The 17,018-nt window shown below is 40.0% G+C and overlaps 2 long non-coding RNA genes across 14 annotated transcripts; both read left to right on the top strand.

The window, feature by feature from the left end:
• The first annotated feature begins 734 nt into the window (after positions 1-734).
• Positions 735-9,169, top strand: LOC123189162 (uncharacterized). Of its 9 annotated transcripts, none has more exons than XR_006495618.1 (10): positions 735-1,037; positions 1,265-1,391; positions 1,644-3,525; positions 3,633-3,712; positions 4,209-4,266; positions 5,578-5,639; positions 6,742-6,881; positions 7,624-7,718; positions 8,594-8,767; positions 9,104-9,169. It is a non-coding gene; the product is annotated as an uncharacterized lncRNA (long non-coding RNA). The 9 variants fall into 9 exon arrangements; XR_006495621.1 differs by having other exon boundaries at positions 8,591-8,767; positions 9,104-9,160; XR_006495622.1 differs by lacking the exon at positions 9,104-9,169 and having other exon boundaries at positions 6,767-6,881; positions 8,591-9,071.
• A 2,053-nt stretch (positions 9,170-11,222) lies between these two features.
• Positions 11,223-15,851, top strand: LOC123189161 (uncharacterized). 5 transcript variants are annotated; one of them, XR_006495612.1, is made up of 5 exons: positions 11,225-11,741; positions 11,825-11,913; positions 11,997-12,756; positions 13,094-15,458; positions 15,565-15,851. It is a non-coding gene; the product is annotated as an uncharacterized lncRNA (long non-coding RNA). The 5 variants fall into 5 exon arrangements; XR_006495613.1 differs by having other exon boundaries at positions 11,226-11,741; positions 11,997-12,052; positions 12,531-15,458; XR_006495609.1 differs by having other exon boundaries at positions 11,230-11,741; positions 11,997-12,052.
• Positions 15,852-17,018: the final 1,167 nt, after the last annotated feature.

Genomic DNA, 17,018 nt, shown 5'->3' with positions numbered 1-17,018 from the left:
CAACCGGCTCAGGTCCTTCCCAATGCTCCATGTTGGATAGGTGCTAAGCATGCCACATAAGATAAAAATGACATGGCACATCAATTAAAGAGGAGAGAGAGCTCTTTGGTGACCCAGGGAAGAACCAATGCCAAGCGCGTTAACCTAGGCAAATCATTTATGAAAAAAGTTGACCAATGCATGAAAGAGTTTAGGTGTTAAATCATTTAATAAAGTGGGCTTAGCAACAACAAGTTAAGCACCTATGCATTGAAGAGTTGAGTTGCTAAGCTATTTAATGCACTTAGCACCACATCTAAGCACCTTTGTATTGAATGAGGTCTCATAACCACTTTATTTTTCTACTACTACGATGATAAATGTTGCTCATGGGTATATTTTCACCCGTTTATTCATCCACTGGACGTGGGAATTTTTTTTCTAAAGGGACTAGAGGTAAGAGTACATACTCTTGGGAGTATAAAAGGGGAGTCCTATATCAAGAGATAAGAGAAGGATGTCTCACCGAGCCTCCTCAGCGATTTGGAAGATCTGACCGTCCATCTCGATTCCTTGATGCGATTTTGGCCGTCGGATCGAGCCAACGGCACTGTAAAAATGAATAGTTACCGTCTCTCGGTAAAAATCTCATGCCACCGCGCGTAATTCCTGTCACCCGCCGAGGGCATTTTCGTAATTTCGCTACGAGATATAAAAGCCCAATGCCCATATGGTTTCTCCCCGATCGTCTTCCTCCCTCTTCCTGTTCACGGACGGGGAGCCGTCGCCGCCCCTTCCCCTTCCAAAGCTTGCGCTCTTCCTCTCTTCCCCGTCCCCTCGCGCCGCCGGCCGCCAGACCGCCGACTTCTTCGCCTCCGGGAAGCACCACCTTGTTTTCTGTTCGGCGGCGGCCGTTGTCGAGCTCGAGCCCGGGTGCGACGGCGCGTTTTTGAGCATGGCTGCGGCCCGAAGCGGCGGGGGTAGAGGCGCAGGGCGAGGAGCACCCGCCGGAGGCGCTCGATGTGGCTCCCCCGTCACTCCTTCTACGCTGACTGCAGGTGCTTCCCCGTGGCCCCTCCTTCTCCTCCATCGCCAGGCAGGGCTCGGCTCCAGTTCTACTCTAGGCCCTCTCTCTCTCTCTCTCTCTCTCTCTCTCTCTCTCTCTGACTGCTACTGCATCCATCATCTAGGAACCGCTACTCTTGTGTAATATTTTTCGTTCGATTTGTTATCTACCGGTGCTCATCTAGGTCTTTTGTTGCCATTCGATTTTTTTCTGTTCTAGGGTTAGGATTTGCTATTGGATTGGTGACTGCCGTGAGCTGATAACATATCAGGTCACTATGATCTCCCGTCCCTATTGATCGAGGATGCTTTGCTAGTTCTGCCTTTGCTCGGCCATCCCATTGCAGGTGCTCATCTTATCCCGTCTTTCTCTGTCCGTATTTTATTTTAGCTCCTGTATTTTGAGCATGGATTGTGCCTTGCTAAATCTACTGTTATTGTTAGGCTTCTTTTTGTGGGGGGTTTGCTTATTTTTGGTTTTCATTGTTAAAATCTTGTGCTGCTCACTTCCTTTGTTTTACCAGTCATTCACCTATTTTACTGATAATGGACTATCTGTTGAGTATCTTTTTTTGGAGCTAATCTCATATTTTCTTCAGGTTGCCACCAATGGGAATACAGCCAGTGGACTGGTTTTGCTTGTCAGCGACCAGAACAAGAACAAGTCAGTTCTATCTATACATATTCAACTTTGGGGATGATTGGAGGCTCTGTGTTCATAGTTTATATGGGTCATCTTTATATCTGGGCCATGGTGGCCGTGAGAGCTTTTTAACCTACTCAGAAGATCGAGCGAAGAGAAGCAACTGTCAGGGCTCAGGCTGCTGGATTGGTAGCTTATATGGCATTCTGATTATACTATTATTTTGAACCAGAAAATTGTCAATGACTACATATATCTTTGTGGAAACAAGTTTCATCACTTCTTCACAGACACTTCTTCATGGCATTCTTAGTCGGGAGCTTGGTAACAGCTTAAACTTCAGATCACTTGCTGTATAGGGTTGTCAGCAGCATAATAAAGTGCCCGAAGTTTATTTGCTATTTTTCTTTATATTGCAGGTAAGGCTCAATATATCTTTCAGTATGCAAATAATTTCCATTGATGACGATTTGTTTAAAAACTTCCATCTCGTTTTAAGAATATTTTTATCCTATAATATGTGTAAAGAGCTTATCGAAATCAGAGTAATAGACTGTATCGTACCCATGACATTTACAGCCTGCTTGGTACTGAATATTGCAGGGAGATGCACAGTACATATAAAACTATGTAAGAAAACTGTTTCTTGCACATTTAGACGGATTGTGATATAACTTATATATTCCATTTTACTGTAGTTTAGCATGCTGTACAATCCTGCTATCCATGGATGATTGCGCCTGTTTCTTTCATGCGGTCCATTTTCCCTTCAGGATATGTTTTGAAAACATGTTATCATGTAGATTTGTGCAGTCATGGTCAACTGGTACAGATATGTATAGTTTCAAAAGAACATTACAGATATGTATAGTTTCAAAAGAACAGTACGACAACTAATTATCGCTGACTTGCATCTCTCTTTTTGTTGTGTTGATTGCTTTTGCCAAGTCATTTTGTCCTTTACTATATTTAGTTATTTACCAATGCTTAACAATACCACTTTTGCTTGGCTATAGTAGATCTTGCAGGTTGTATGATTCCTTTTATACTTCCAAATTTTTATTAGTTACCACTATATACTTCCAAATCTTGTACTGAACCTGCTCAATAGTAGAACAGAGTTCAGTTATCTGAATCATAGCAGCACACACATACACCGCAGTTCGTAATGTCATTTACTAGGGGTTGCGTTAGGGTATTTTATTTCCATTATAAACTGATAATAATTATGAGTTTAGTAAGGTAACAATAATCTGGGTTATAGCAGAACATTAGATGTGGTATGCTTGTATGAGTAGAATGTAGAGTTTATAAATGAACTAAAATCTGAGAGCAGGAAGTGGTAGGTTTAATTTCAGTTAGAAAAATTGGTGTACTGCAGCATCATATATTCAGGTAATCCCTTGCATTTTTTTGCCATGTTCAAGCTTTATACATCGTTTGTATATGCATAACATACGCAACATAAACTGGAGTTCGTAGTGTCAGGAGTAAGAGGGGTGCAACTAAGTAGTAGCATGTTACAGGATAAGAACGGTTGTTTAGTTTAACAATGCCCTTTAACAGTGTAACTCCAAAGAGGTCGGATAAAATGAATTATTGATATATCTGAACTCTAGAGTATAAGATGCATCTTCCTACGCTTCCTGAGATCACGGTTATCGTACCTATTTATTTGAGATATGCTAAGTGTTCCTTTGATAGTAGATGCAACTTGCAGCTATTGTGGACGTTTGTTTGTTTGTGGGAAATTTTATCTCTTCCCTACAGTCAAAGCTCATGTGCAATTTGGAGAGAAATGCACGCATGCTATCGCTGCATTTGACAATTCCTTTTAGGTGAAAAAACCTGGCTTTGTTTTGTTCCTTTTTGTTCTTTGTTTATTACTGTTAATTGCTCAGAGCGATCGTTCCCAAAGTAGTGTTGAACAATTAGTCGTTTGCAGGTATCAAGCCAATAGCGGCTTACGTTTCCTGGTCATTTTTCTCTTGGAAATGGAAGTTGTTGCTTCCTAGGTGAGCTGAGGTGATAACTGAACTCTCTTCTACTATTGAGCAGATTCAGTATTCACGTATATTTTCATTAGCCCAAGGATAGTTTTTATTGTGTTGTGGCTGTGGGCATCTACCGAAAAAATAAAAGAGGATGAGCGAGACTACTACAGCGAGAGACGGTGGCCATGAAAGCTATGGAGTAGATCGAAACTTGCTTTGTGTAGTAGTTCTGAGACTAGATCTGAGAGTAGATCCAAACTTGCTTTGTGGAGTAGTTCTAGATTAGCAACATCATGCTGCCTTGCAATTTTCCCTCTTCTGTTTGACCCCTTAACCTGTTTCTGGGACATCCGAAAAAGTTGCTATCCACTGTTTAGGTTTGTGAAATTTCATTGCATCATTTGTTCATTTCACTCGCATTTTCCACATGTTCTAATGATTAACGTTGTTCGGTTTTGGATGATTCCATTCTGTGATGCAATATGATATGCCACTGATTGCTTCTCCACTGTCTGCAATCCTTTTAGGCACGGGAATGAGTTTGCACCTACTGTTGGATTCTTCCTTACTACCCACCCGTCTCAGGTACTTGCCCCTGTTCCAAATCAAGTTCATCACCTTTGAAGTACGGTGATTTATATATCCCCTTTTATTGTGTACTATAGTTTAAGAGTTTTCTCCGGAACTGATGCTATAACTTCTTAAACTACAGTTACATGTATATCCGAGTCTGAATCAGATAACTCACAGTGCTCATGTGTATTTATGTATCAAGATTCACATTTCCTGTCTATAGAGTGGTGGGTGAAAAATAGTTAAGAAAACAATGCACCTGGAAGATGTACTATACTTGGAAAGAGAAGAGCCAAACAAAGATTTTTCATACTGTGTTGGAAATTTCGAGCGGTCTTAGCTGTCAGAATTCTGATAATTACACACAATTGCTTGTTTACATGTACTCATCTCCTGCCTGATATTTCCAGGTGGTCGTTCGTAGATGGCATGCTCAAGAGGAACACATCATATTACATGTGAACACTGATCTCTTTGAATGGCCTTACATGTGGGCACAACAGCCTGAACTTGAATAGTACAATCTATAATTGTAGCTAGCACATCAACAAACAGCCATGTGAAAACATTAGTTTGCTGCCTTTATTGCATTTTTTGGAGCCATAATTCTTTTATAGCATTTCCTTGCCTTTATTGCTTTGAAAAACACCATTGATCATAAGCTGATTGCGGCAGCAGGGTCGGATATTTAAGCATACCTAGGATATTTATATTTTAGTTGGCAAATAGTTATGCCAATTTTGTGATTTATCTATTTCTTTCACCTTTGGTCATAAGCTGATTACGGCAGCAGGCTCGAGCTTGTGTGTTAATCAGAAAATTAATTAATCCGCTACCGGTGAGAAATGTCTCCGGTGTGGTGCAAGTTAATATATTCTGTACACATAAATGGTTAACATAGTCTGTACCTGCCTCTTGGGTGATTTTGTGAGTTGTGATAGATTGCTCCTGATGATGCCTCCTCTACAGATTTCTAGGATTCAAGGTCCCCTGACCTTGGCCAAGGACTATGACATGGAGTGACCTATTAATGTTGTTGACACATCTTCTCTACATTTATCCTGTATAAGCTCTTGTGTCATACTTTATTTATATACACACATATACCATGTGCTTATGTTGTTATGAACACTTCTCCATACAATTTGATCTTAGAGTACATGGCTATATCTTGATTAAAGAATATCAAGCACTCCAATAGTCATAATTAAGACGTACATATTTAAGTACTCGAGCAGATGGAGTATCTCATTACCTTCGCAGATGTGACCTCAATGTTATTTCGCTTCCCATCTTTTTATTGACAGAGATGATATTTTACAGGTATAAGGATTCACTTCGATTGCAGTTTCCCTACCCGAAGTTCATCCACGGCTACTGGACTGGTTAGTGCACTTCCTGCCAAGATTCATCATTGCCGTTATCTATTTGATTTGTGTAATCCACCATGCAAGCACACTTTTTTTTTTGCTTTCGAAATAAACTGAGTAGTGCATATACAGCATATCTAAGCCTTCTATATTCTTTCATTGAATGGAATTCACACACAAAAAATGACTTGCTATGTGAGAAGAATAGCAGTCCGTTAGTCAGGAAACAACCGGATGACTTAAGATATTTTGCATTTCCAGATTGTGCACATCTTAGCTCAGATCGGCAACTCTACTTGTCATGTTCTATATGGACATCCTCTACTGGTTCTGTAAAATAAATAACAAATTGATTTTATCCATTATACATAAATTCTAATGTAATGGGCCGCTATTTTCTATTAGTATACTTGAAATGATATTGAGGTATGCTCCCCTGGTTTAATCCATGTAGACTGACACTTGAGCTTTGATCATGGATGCATGAATATGACATCAGTCCAAATATTCCAGACATAAACTGTTCTTGTGAGAGGTTATATTTTGTGCTGGATGGATATTTGTGTATAGGAAAGATAAATTTATTCTTTATAAACCTACGGTTCGATGTATAGCGATGGGAGTGAGCTGTTTAGTTAATGATCTTGCTTGTGTTGCTGTGGTTCAGGTTCCTTTTGCTTCAGATAAGAGTTATAAAAGAGTTAATTTATTCCGAAACTATTAAAGCTGGGGAGTGACATCTTTTTGTGGGGCTGCATTTTTAATGGTTCATTATTTTTAGATTCAACCATCAAGGATTTAGTGACCTGCTATAAAAGGCTTCAACAGGCTGTTTGAATTACTGCCTTAGGTTAGTAAAATTTGAACATGTGACTTTATCTTAGTGCCAACCATCAAGGATTTAGTGACCTGTTCTTAATGATATATAGAGGAGTGGGCAATAGTGCACAATAATAATAAAAATACATCATGTGTGTGTGCATGACACATGCCCATGATTCATAATGATTTGCGGCAGTCTTGGAAGAAAATTTCCCATTGTTGTTCATCCCGTTTTGAGTGTTATTTGCAAAGTTCATCCGTTAGTGAAAGGAACATTTACTCTTCTTTGTTTTAGTGTTGTCTCCCTACTTTTATGGTAGAGAATGGTGTGGCACCGATGATTGATGGAGTAGGATTTAACCAAGCTTGGTGTTACCAAGCTACACCCGTTATCACCTGAAGTTATCTCACGCCAAGAGCGAGGATCAACATTGGGTACAGAGTTGAAGTCTTTTAATTTGCATACAGTAAAGCTGCTTGGTTCCTCATTCATATTTGGATCCACCTATTATTTGTTTCTATTGATTTATAAGTTACACTAATGAGATGTTCATTAAAAAATAGTCCCATGACTTCAGATAATTGATCGAGAATAGTGCTAATGAATTGTTTTGGCTTCCTATGCATTAAAGAAATAGTTCCATGACTATTATTATTGCATCATCTAATCCATGAATATAGACAATTGGATAATTTGTTCCTTGACTTGCTCTGTTTGGAACCTTCTCTTCTCTGTTTTGGTGGTGAATGTTGAGGTGGTCCAAGCTCAAAACAGAACAATGTTTAGGTGATCCAAGCTTAAAACGGAAAAAATGTCCACGTGGTCCTTTTCCATGTGCTTGTGCTTGTGCTTGATATTCGTTTTTAACTGTACAATGTTTCTTTTTTTCAAGAATGAGTTGGAACGTACTATCACTATAACACTGGGTTATGTTAATGCAAAATCTTTAAATGTGAGGATGCGTATGTCCATTGGCGAGGTTACAAGTATGCTAAATTACTAATCATCTGCCGAATTTAGTGAACTTGCTTTTTACACGACGGCCTTCTGTTTGTGTCATCCTATTAGATGAAGTGTTCCGAATTTTGAGTAGACAACTTATTTACCTTTGTTATTTTGTGTTCTGTGGATGGAAGAGAACAACTTCTTTCTGTATGAGTGTGACACTTCTTGCAGAGTTAAAGGTCATAGTGGCAACGCCGCTTGGACTGCTTCTGGACTTCCACGGTGACACTAGGCTGTTCCAAGGCCAACTTGAGCTCCTCCTTGTGGTAATGTTAGCCGACGAGCTTCTTCTACCTCAAACTATGTGGATGTCCGCCAGTGAGATATATAGTCTCTACATTTCCATCATGCACAGACTTTTTATGCATGATGCTTCCGTGGATTAGGATATGAATTCGATGCTCTTACGATGATTTTACTTTTTTTTTCTTTTCTTTTCCTTTCGTTCTGCCATTATATCATTATATCTCAATAGGTCCTACGACGGAGGTTGAAGGGTAGTTTGATTTGAATCATGCTTGGTTGAATCAATATAGTGGTTTTGACTTTATGAACAACCAGATCATTTCTCTGGATGCCTTGTGCATATATAATTAGCTCTCATCTTTGGTTTAACTTTGGAACGAGAGTATTCACTAGAGGAGATTCATGGTTGCAGTATCTAATTTTATTGGTCTGTTCTAACTTTAGAATGAGAGTAATCACTAGAGGATTGGATTCATGGTTGCAATATCTAATCTCTATTAATTTGCTTTTATATATTATGAACTTCAGTTTCTTTATATGCCAAAACAAAACCACTAATTTGGAAACCTCTGTCAGTGTTGAATAATTAGGCACATAATAAGGTGAGATGCCTTTAGGTTGCTTCATCGCATAGTGTAATCAAGTTTTGTGAAGAAAATCTTGGAGGATATCTATGAATAGTAGGCTTATTATGTTTTCTGGGTGCCATGTAGAATAGTAAGATAATTTTTTTACTCTTATCTTTTATATTATTTTATGTTAAAGAGGTTACACTTTATCCACATCACTGAATATTGTCCAAAGCGACTCTCCTTCATATAGGCCAAATTATTTTCTCCCTATCCATGAGGCACACTATTTGAATAGTTTGCTAACCCGATATGTCCTTTAGCAGATCCGTGTGTCACAACATGCAAGCAAATCAAATGAAGGAGTGTGGACAAAGACAAAGTTATATATCAAGCAAATCAGGTGAAGGCGTGTGGACAAAGTTATATATCTAATGGTCAACCATGTAGTTTACTACTATGGCCTGCTTTTGGTTTCTATCATACCAAACCTTGCTTAGGTATTTCATTGTCACATTTTATAACAAATGCGCGGATGGCATGTAGATAGTCATTTTTATATATTTTACGAGGTCATTACTGTTGTGAGTATCTACCATCACCTACCCTTTGAGTAATATCAGATATATTTCTATCCTGAGATATATTGAGTGATGTCAGCTCTTAATAGAAAAGGAGTTATATCAGAAGTTTGATCATTGAACTTTTGAGTAATTCCTTGATACATTTCCATCCTGAGATAGTCTCTATAAGTGCATCTAGTGTCATCCCTAGTTGGTTTTGGAGTATTGACGACAAACCTAGTTGAGGGACTAATGTGTTTGTGAGAATTGCAGGATAACACAGATAGAAGTCCCTCATTGATTCGGTTTTACTACCAGAGATGACCCCTAAAAATGTATGAAGATATTGAAGTCAAAGGTGGTATATGAAGATATTCACATTGAAGACTATGACAAGAGAAGACAGGATATGAAACCTATGGAGCTCGAAGACTTAGATCTTTCGTAGTTCTTTTTCTTTTGTGTTGAGTCATAGAAACCACCGTACTTTTAAGTGGGGTCCAAGAGAACCAGTCAGAATGATTGAAGTGATGCCTAAACCAAAAACTTGTCTTCGAGTGAAGACTATGAAGGCGAATCTTGTCTAGAGTCAGACAAGTCAGCTTTGCTTGTAGCTCAAGTAAAGTTGCCGTGTGAGTTTGAAATCTGACCGTTAGAACATGTGTCAGTTCCTTAGTAATCCAGGGTCATTTCGGACGAATCAGGTCGGGTTGTCAAGTGGCCAGAGCCAGAGAGAATTGGGCATCACTTAAGTCTTTTTGTCTGTGTGATCTGAAGACTTATTACACTTGAGGACTGTGCATCCTCCAGCCGGTTAAGCGTTGCGTTCTAAGCATCCAAGAGACATTGTGGATTACCGGTGAACGAAGTCTGTAAATGTTTGGGAGTCTACCTTGAAGACGTACCAGAGTGATTAGGCGTGTCCTAAGGTTTAAATACTTAGCCGTTCCAACCAGACATACAGTTGTCACAGCAATTGGAACTGGTCCAACAAATCATTGTCTTCAACGAGTCATTTGTTTCATCTTCATTTCCCTTTACTTACTGTTACTCCTTGTGAAGTCATTGTATGTTTGCACTATCATTTGTCTTCATTGAGTGATTGCATGTTCTGTTTGGCTTTACAATATCTTCCTACCTGATCCTTACTACCTAGCTGCTATTAGTCTTTGTGCTTTCATTTCATTGAATACTTGACTATGGTTTGCCTAGTGTAGTCTACCTTCCGCTGCACGGTAATAGGTTTAATTTTATTGTTTGTCTTTAAAACTTCTATGTTCTGAAGACTTTCATAAAAATCGCCTATTCACCCCCCCCTTTAGTCGATATAACACACTTTCAGTCTCTACTTTTCCATCTTGAGATACATTTTTTTTCTATTATCAGGTTAGCGAAAATGGGATTACGTAGGAGTTGGGGTTTGGCAAGTAGCATCTCTTTGATTAAGTCCAAACCATAATTGAGAGGCATTGCAGTCGTGGGTCAGTTCATAGATAATGTTATGTTTTATATGAAATACTTCAATGGTTTTATTACCGGGTTGGATATGAGTGCACCCGAATATGGACAAGAGATCAACGATAACAAATAATTGATCAGGCTTTATAAAAGCGGCAGGGATCAGATAGTATCATATGTGCCATTGCCTTCGAAATTGAAAAGGGGAAACCGTCGCTCACTGTCCATCAGCTTTAGAATCGCAAGTGCATCATTGTTTACACATAAATCGTTCTATACAATGTATCTAACAGATTGACGGCATCAGATTAATGTGACATGTCGCCAATGAAGTTGATCGACAAGGCAGCTGAATGAAGCAACTTATTAGTATGTCTAATAGCTATGGCTATGTAGTTTTTACCTTTTTATGTGTTTCTGCTCTTGGTACTTCCTCTCCCATGTTCGTGATCTTAATACCAAACTTAATTTCAAGTGGTTAGTTTTTGTGGTCTCATGAGCGCACTAAATCGAATGCTGCCTTATTTCTCGTGACAATGTCAAACTCAATGATGTTTTGCTCCTATTGCATGTGAATGTTTCTTCTTCTTATTAGTTCGTTGTATCATGTTTGAATACGTATACTAAACCTGGTTTCCTACTAAATTGAGCATTACCTGCTTGGACACTTTGTTGTGACCGGCACCCTCGCGCTAAGGCGCGTTTCCGATCTAGTATATATATAAGGTTCCGGGACAACTCGCCCACGGAGCTCCCCCGATGTCATGCATTCCCTGCCGTTCGATCCTGGAAAGTCCGATCTTTGACTTCGTTCCATGCGTTGGATGTTCACTGGGTGTTTCGCTGCTCGTTTTTACCGCAAAATGACTTTGCATGGCCAATGACCAGTGGGCTCTTGCAGCGCCCGTGTTGGCTGGGCGAGCTGATTCGAGGTGCAGGTTCGCCCTCTCCCCACCCGCCGCGTGCGCGTCGTGCCGTCTGCGGGAGCGTGGGGCAGGCCTCGTCCAATCCCCTCGCCCGCACCCCTCCCTCCCTCCTCTTCCCTGGTCAGCCGCCATTGGTGGGAAACCCTAGCCCATTCTCCCAATCAACACAGCCGCCACTCCTCTCCCTCCTCGCTCCCTCACCACAGCCGCAACCTAGGGGCTCCGTCGTTCCTTTCTATGAGATCCACCGCCTCCCGAGGTCCTATCTGCCCTAGGTTGCGAGGAAGCCGCGGCAGGAGGAGAGACCTCGGTGCGAGGAAGGTGCGGAGGAGGAGCTCAACCAGGGCGTCGTCGGTCGGAGGAGGGAAGCAGAGGATGCGAGCCAGGAGGCGGACCGGCTCGGCTCAGACATGGAGCTGCCGCTGCGGCCTCCTCGCCGGCCTCCTTCGTCTTCATGTGGGTTTGCTCGCGTGGCAAGTGGTGTTGCGTTGCCGATGACACAGCCAGAATTGCCGTTCATGACGCCTGTAGGTATTTTTGTATCCCCACATCTCTTTCTTCCCCTCTCTTCATGTACTCTTATCTTATTCCACTGCTCTTTGTGGCACAGTTGTTCCTGAATTTTTCTTTCTAGTGGTTGGGTGCTGCCATGAAACCTGTAACAGCAGCAAGATGCAGTTCTCGACAAATCGCTTTTAGGTTCTCTCTCTTTACCTGTTTATTTCTTGTCTTTGGTCTTGATTTCCTCATAAACAATTTATCTAAAGACCACAATCTTCCAGATCTGAGAAAGAAGATGAACAGGAGAATCCAATAGAAGAATTTGGTGAAGAACAAGGTGACTAACTCTCTCCTGTGAATGTTCGTCTATGTTTTGTAGAAAATTGGTAGGTGACCTCATATTTGTGTTGCAGGTTACTTGTCTTCTTCTTTCTACCCATCTGTTAAAATTATAGTGCATTTTTTGTGGGACAACACAATGCTCTTTGGAGTCAAGTTTTTTTAAAATATATATTCTAATTGTTATACTATTATTTATCAATTAAAGCATGATTGTTGTGTGCTCTAATGAAGATTATCCTGGTGTTATTTTCTTTGTGAGAAAAGAAAGAGACGACTTGATGTGCACTTCTTATCATCACATCAAATGGAATAATCGAATAGGGTTATATATCATCATATTTGCATACATAATCTCTTTTATTATAATTTATCGATGTAATTGTTATTAGATGATGAATTTATGTTTGCATTTGTTAGTAACTTTAGGTTTGACCAAACATAACTGCTTTCAATGCTCATCCAACAACATACAGGAAAAGAATACAATCATAAGGCTGATGCTGCTTATCAACATCTTTGTAGTTTGTACACAATAACCCAGAAGGATTTGTAGGTAACCTTTTCAAAGTGAATTTTACATACCTTTGCCAAGAAAGGTTTGACAAGATCTCTATCACCATGGAAACACCATCAGAAGTAAGGATTATATCAGCATCAGAACATAGAGCTGCATCCATATGCTCCACAAGACTTCTTTCGGTATCTTTTCCAATACCCAAGTCAACCACTTTACACTTCTGCTGAATAGCAATAATAAGTAGCACGGCCCATTTAGAATCACAAATCTGAAAATTTAGTTTCAAGCAGAGAGGTCATGCATTTTGCTAAATACCGAATGCAAATAAATGTGAAGGACACAAATGTTGTGGAATAGTAGAACTTTGACTGTGACAACTAACATATTCTCAATTGCTTTCTGGGACTCATTTTGTCCGATACAAGTCCGCTTGCAATTTTTGGGAGGATACACAGTTCCTTTGCGTTCACCGCTCGGTCCTGTTCCTGCTTTGCTTACTGCTCCTGCATGGTTCTTCAGGGTTGCGGATGGAAGAGTACGTTATTTCGACGGTCCTCTATTTTTCTGTTGTGTGTGCCTTCAGGTCCATCAGGTATAATTGTGCTTCACCTACCTTCCGTTGTTTTCTGTTGTCTTGGTGTTTTCCCTTTTGTTTAATTCGTTGTTGTGTCGCTCGAGGGCATTTTGATTAGTCTGAATTATGCTTTTGCTTTAGCTAAGATGAATTTATGAATGGTTGCCTTTTTCTGTTGACTAAGTGTTTGTGTGTAGAGGTTCATCTCCCCCCTTTTCATTGTGCAGCATTTTTTCCCACTTAGTTTACATATGTTTGTTGTTGGTAGTGTACTCTTCCTCATGGATTTTTGGGCGTTCATGTTCTTTCTATGCTTTAAGAATGTTTAGTTCCAATGGAAAATAGGATGTATCATGGATCCAAAGATGAGAGTATAGTTGATCCATTTTCTTTGTGCTACAGAGTTATTTGCCATGTTCTTATTTTTTAAATGTGGCAATGGACAACTTGTTTCACTACAACTTAAACTTGAAAAATAAAAGAAATGTAATTTTGAAGGAAAATGTAAATATAACATAAAGATTGTTGTTTGGGCGTTGTCCTGTGTGCATGATTATGTGTGTGCTTATGACCTATTGGTGTGTTATATGGGTTAAGTAGTAAAGCAGTCTTGTTTATGTTCAAAAACAGACCTATTCAATACGATTTCACAAAGAGATTCACAGCTACCAGTACCCAACAATGCTTCAACCTTGTTTGTATACCGTATGTTTACCTCTTAATTTCTTTTACCCTTTAGTTATTATGATCACATCCTTGTTTTAAATTGTCTACTTACATAAAAACGTTTGCTTACCCTGCCTAGCTGTCAACCATGGTTTTAGTATGCGGTTTATTTCACTGTTATAAGCCTTGCTAAGCAAATAAATACTGGACCAAATCAGTGGCGCATTGAATCAGAAAACGAGGATGAAATATATAAGAAAATGTGTACAAGTTCCAGTTTAGAGCTCATGTACATTCACTCTTGATTTCTTGATTCACTCGGTGATGCATAGTCTACAAGTGAAATCCCCTTCCGTTATAGATTCCCCACTTCTTCATGAGGCTAATTATTTTGATATATATACCATATGTAATTACATTTTTGGTTTTGAGAGTGCAATGTGTAAAGTAGGGAAGGACTACCTACACTAGATCATTGACTGTCAACTATTAAAAGGGGCATTGTAATTCAAGTAACAATATGTTCTGATAGGGAAGGTCCACAAGTAATATGGCTGGAAGAATGATGTGATTTGATACTCTGCTATGTTGATCTTGAGAGAAAATGTTTTATTCTTAGTTTTTCTTAGATGTACATTGATCTGTTGTGAATATTGTGCTCTCAAACAGTGTTTCCCCCCCGCTAAATTGTTATTATTAGCTTGCTCCATCCTGTTTTTTGTTGTTCTGTCCCCACCTTGAAGATATGTCCAGTAGTTCACTCATGCCATTAATATTTGACAGCTTTGTTCCTCTATAGCGCTCCAGGTATATCTGCAAAGTGTCGCATAATATTTGGTCCAAGCTTGCAATTGTTCAGGTGATTTGAACTTCCTTTATCTTGAATGGACTTGTACTCCAGCCAAATTCAAGTGATGAAAGCTCAGTTTCGTCCCTCCAGTGTACGTCCTGGTTTATTATATGATGAATGCTTTCTACTCGCTTCCATCTATCATGTGTTCATAGTTTGATTAATGATAATGCTTTCTACGCACTTACCCTTCCTAGATTAGTAGGGCCTTGGTCCACCAACCAAAATCTCCCCTGTTTTATTCTTTTGTGCTACTTGGGCCTTTTAAGGTCTGTTTTTTGTTCGCTTTGGGAATAAAAAAGAGTTTCTTAATTTTAGATTTGAACATTAGACATAGAGGTATGAGTCAGTGTACTGGTTTGACAAGTGGTATTGTCATATTCACATGTGCTTTGGAAATAAGAAAAGAATAAGTTGGTTTTTGGTTTGAATGTCATGCAAAAATCATACGAGTGAAGGGAGCTCTCAGTCCATAATCTGACTGTTATTTGGCGTTGAGATTCTTTCTTCTGCTCTTCTAATATTCCTGCCTGGGTGGCTTCACATGTGCTTTCGTCTCTACATGTGTTTTGCTACTTGGTTGAGACCTGCTCTTCTATTGCCTCTCTACATGTGTTTTGCTACAAACTTATGTCTGAACCAAGATTAGGTCTTACGACGGGATAAGCCAATCCCTAAATAATCTGGCAACATTACTAGGAAGGAGGGGTTATGTGCTGATTGGTGTTTTAAGTTGTTGGTGGAGCTACACCTTTGAGCGGATGCCGTTCGTTGTAGATCCAGCGGCTCAACATGTAAGTTTTCATTCCACTGGATGTGTCGCCTTGGAAGTTTCTCCACAATGGCACTTTCCACCTGGAAAAAGCTTAAGGCCAGTGACCATGTTTTTGTTCTATATAGGCATTCCTTCTTCAACTGAAGCTCCAACCTGAGCAAGGGCATGGTAGCAGATGATGTCTTTATGTGTCAGAAGAGGCGACCGGTTGGTTGATTTTGTACACACATTCTGTAAATTAAACTTAGCAATAAAGCTTCAGCAAGTGTGTTCTTTGTCATCTCCCTTTCATATGTGTCACCTTCTGGTTCTTTAATCTGTATTGTACAACATTTGACTATCCAATTAATTTTTTGTAAACCAACTCAACAGCTTTGAATCAATGACCACATGTGCAAGACAATCTTGAATATTTTGTTGGGTCTATGTTTCTATGTACTAAAGTTTAGGTAATTAATCACTTACTTCCTAAAGACCTGTCCATATTTTCAATAATCTTGAATTTTTTCCTTAATACTTCCTCCGTCCCAAAGACAGAGGGAGTACATGAGACTCCGATTTCTCGGTGTAATAAACATATTTTCAATATAGCATGATTTAGACACGGGCTTTTTACTATCAAAATTGAATATATCCTTACTAAATGAAACTATTTTCACTAATCGAATATGTCCTTACTAAATGAAACTATTTTCATCGTGAACATGGCTTTAGTGGGTCTCTGCGCCATTTGGCGCAACGGGTCAACTTATATATATATATATATATATATATATATATATATATATATATATATATATATATATATATATATATATATATATATATATGATGGTATTCGGACACCGGAAGTGTTCTCGAGAGTACCGGGTACATATCGGGTCACCGGAAGGGGTTCCGGATACCCCTGGCAAAAGATATGGGCCTTATGGGCCAAGAGTGGAAACGCACCAGCCATAAGGGGCTGGTGCGCCCCCCATATGGACCATCCAAGAAGGAGAAGGAAAGAGGGGAAGGGAAAGGAAAAAGAGGGAATAGGATTCCCCCCCTCTCCCCTCTCTTTCCTTTCCCCTCCGGCAGATAAGGAAGGGGTGGGGGGTAGCCATAGGTAGGCCACAAGTAGGATTCGACCTACTTGGGAGCCTCCTTGGCTGCCTCCCCTCTCCCCCACCTATATATGTGTGTGTGTGTGTGTGTGGGGGGGGGGGGTGACCCTAGCACACACCAGACAATTGCCTAGCCGTGTGCGGCGCCCCCTCCACCGTTTACTCCCACGGTCATATCCTCGTAGTCCTTAGGCGAAGCCCTATGCGAATCACTTCACCATCACCATCACCACGCCGTCATGCTAACGGAACTCATTTACTACCTTGACAACTTGCTGGATCAAGAAGGCGAGGGACGTCACCGAGCTAAACGTGTGCAGAACTCGGTGATGCCGTATGTTCGGTACTTGATTGGTCGGAGCTAGAAGAAGTTCGACTACATCAACCGCGTTGTTGAATGCTTCCGCTTTTGGTCTACGAGGGTACGTAGACACACTCTCCCCCTTGTTGCTATGCATCTCCTAGATAGATCT

The sequence above is a fragment of the Triticum aestivum genome, chromosome 2A (assembly GCF_018294505.1).
Source record: "Triticum aestivum cultivar Chinese Spring chromosome 2A, IWGSC CS RefSeq v2.1, whole genome shotgun sequence".
In the NCBI taxonomy this organism is placed as follows: Eukaryota; Viridiplantae; Streptophyta; class Magnoliopsida; order Poales; family Poaceae; genus Triticum; species Triticum aestivum.
Note: the sequence above shows the minus strand (reverse complement) of the source record. Positions and strands in the feature narration are given on the sequence as shown.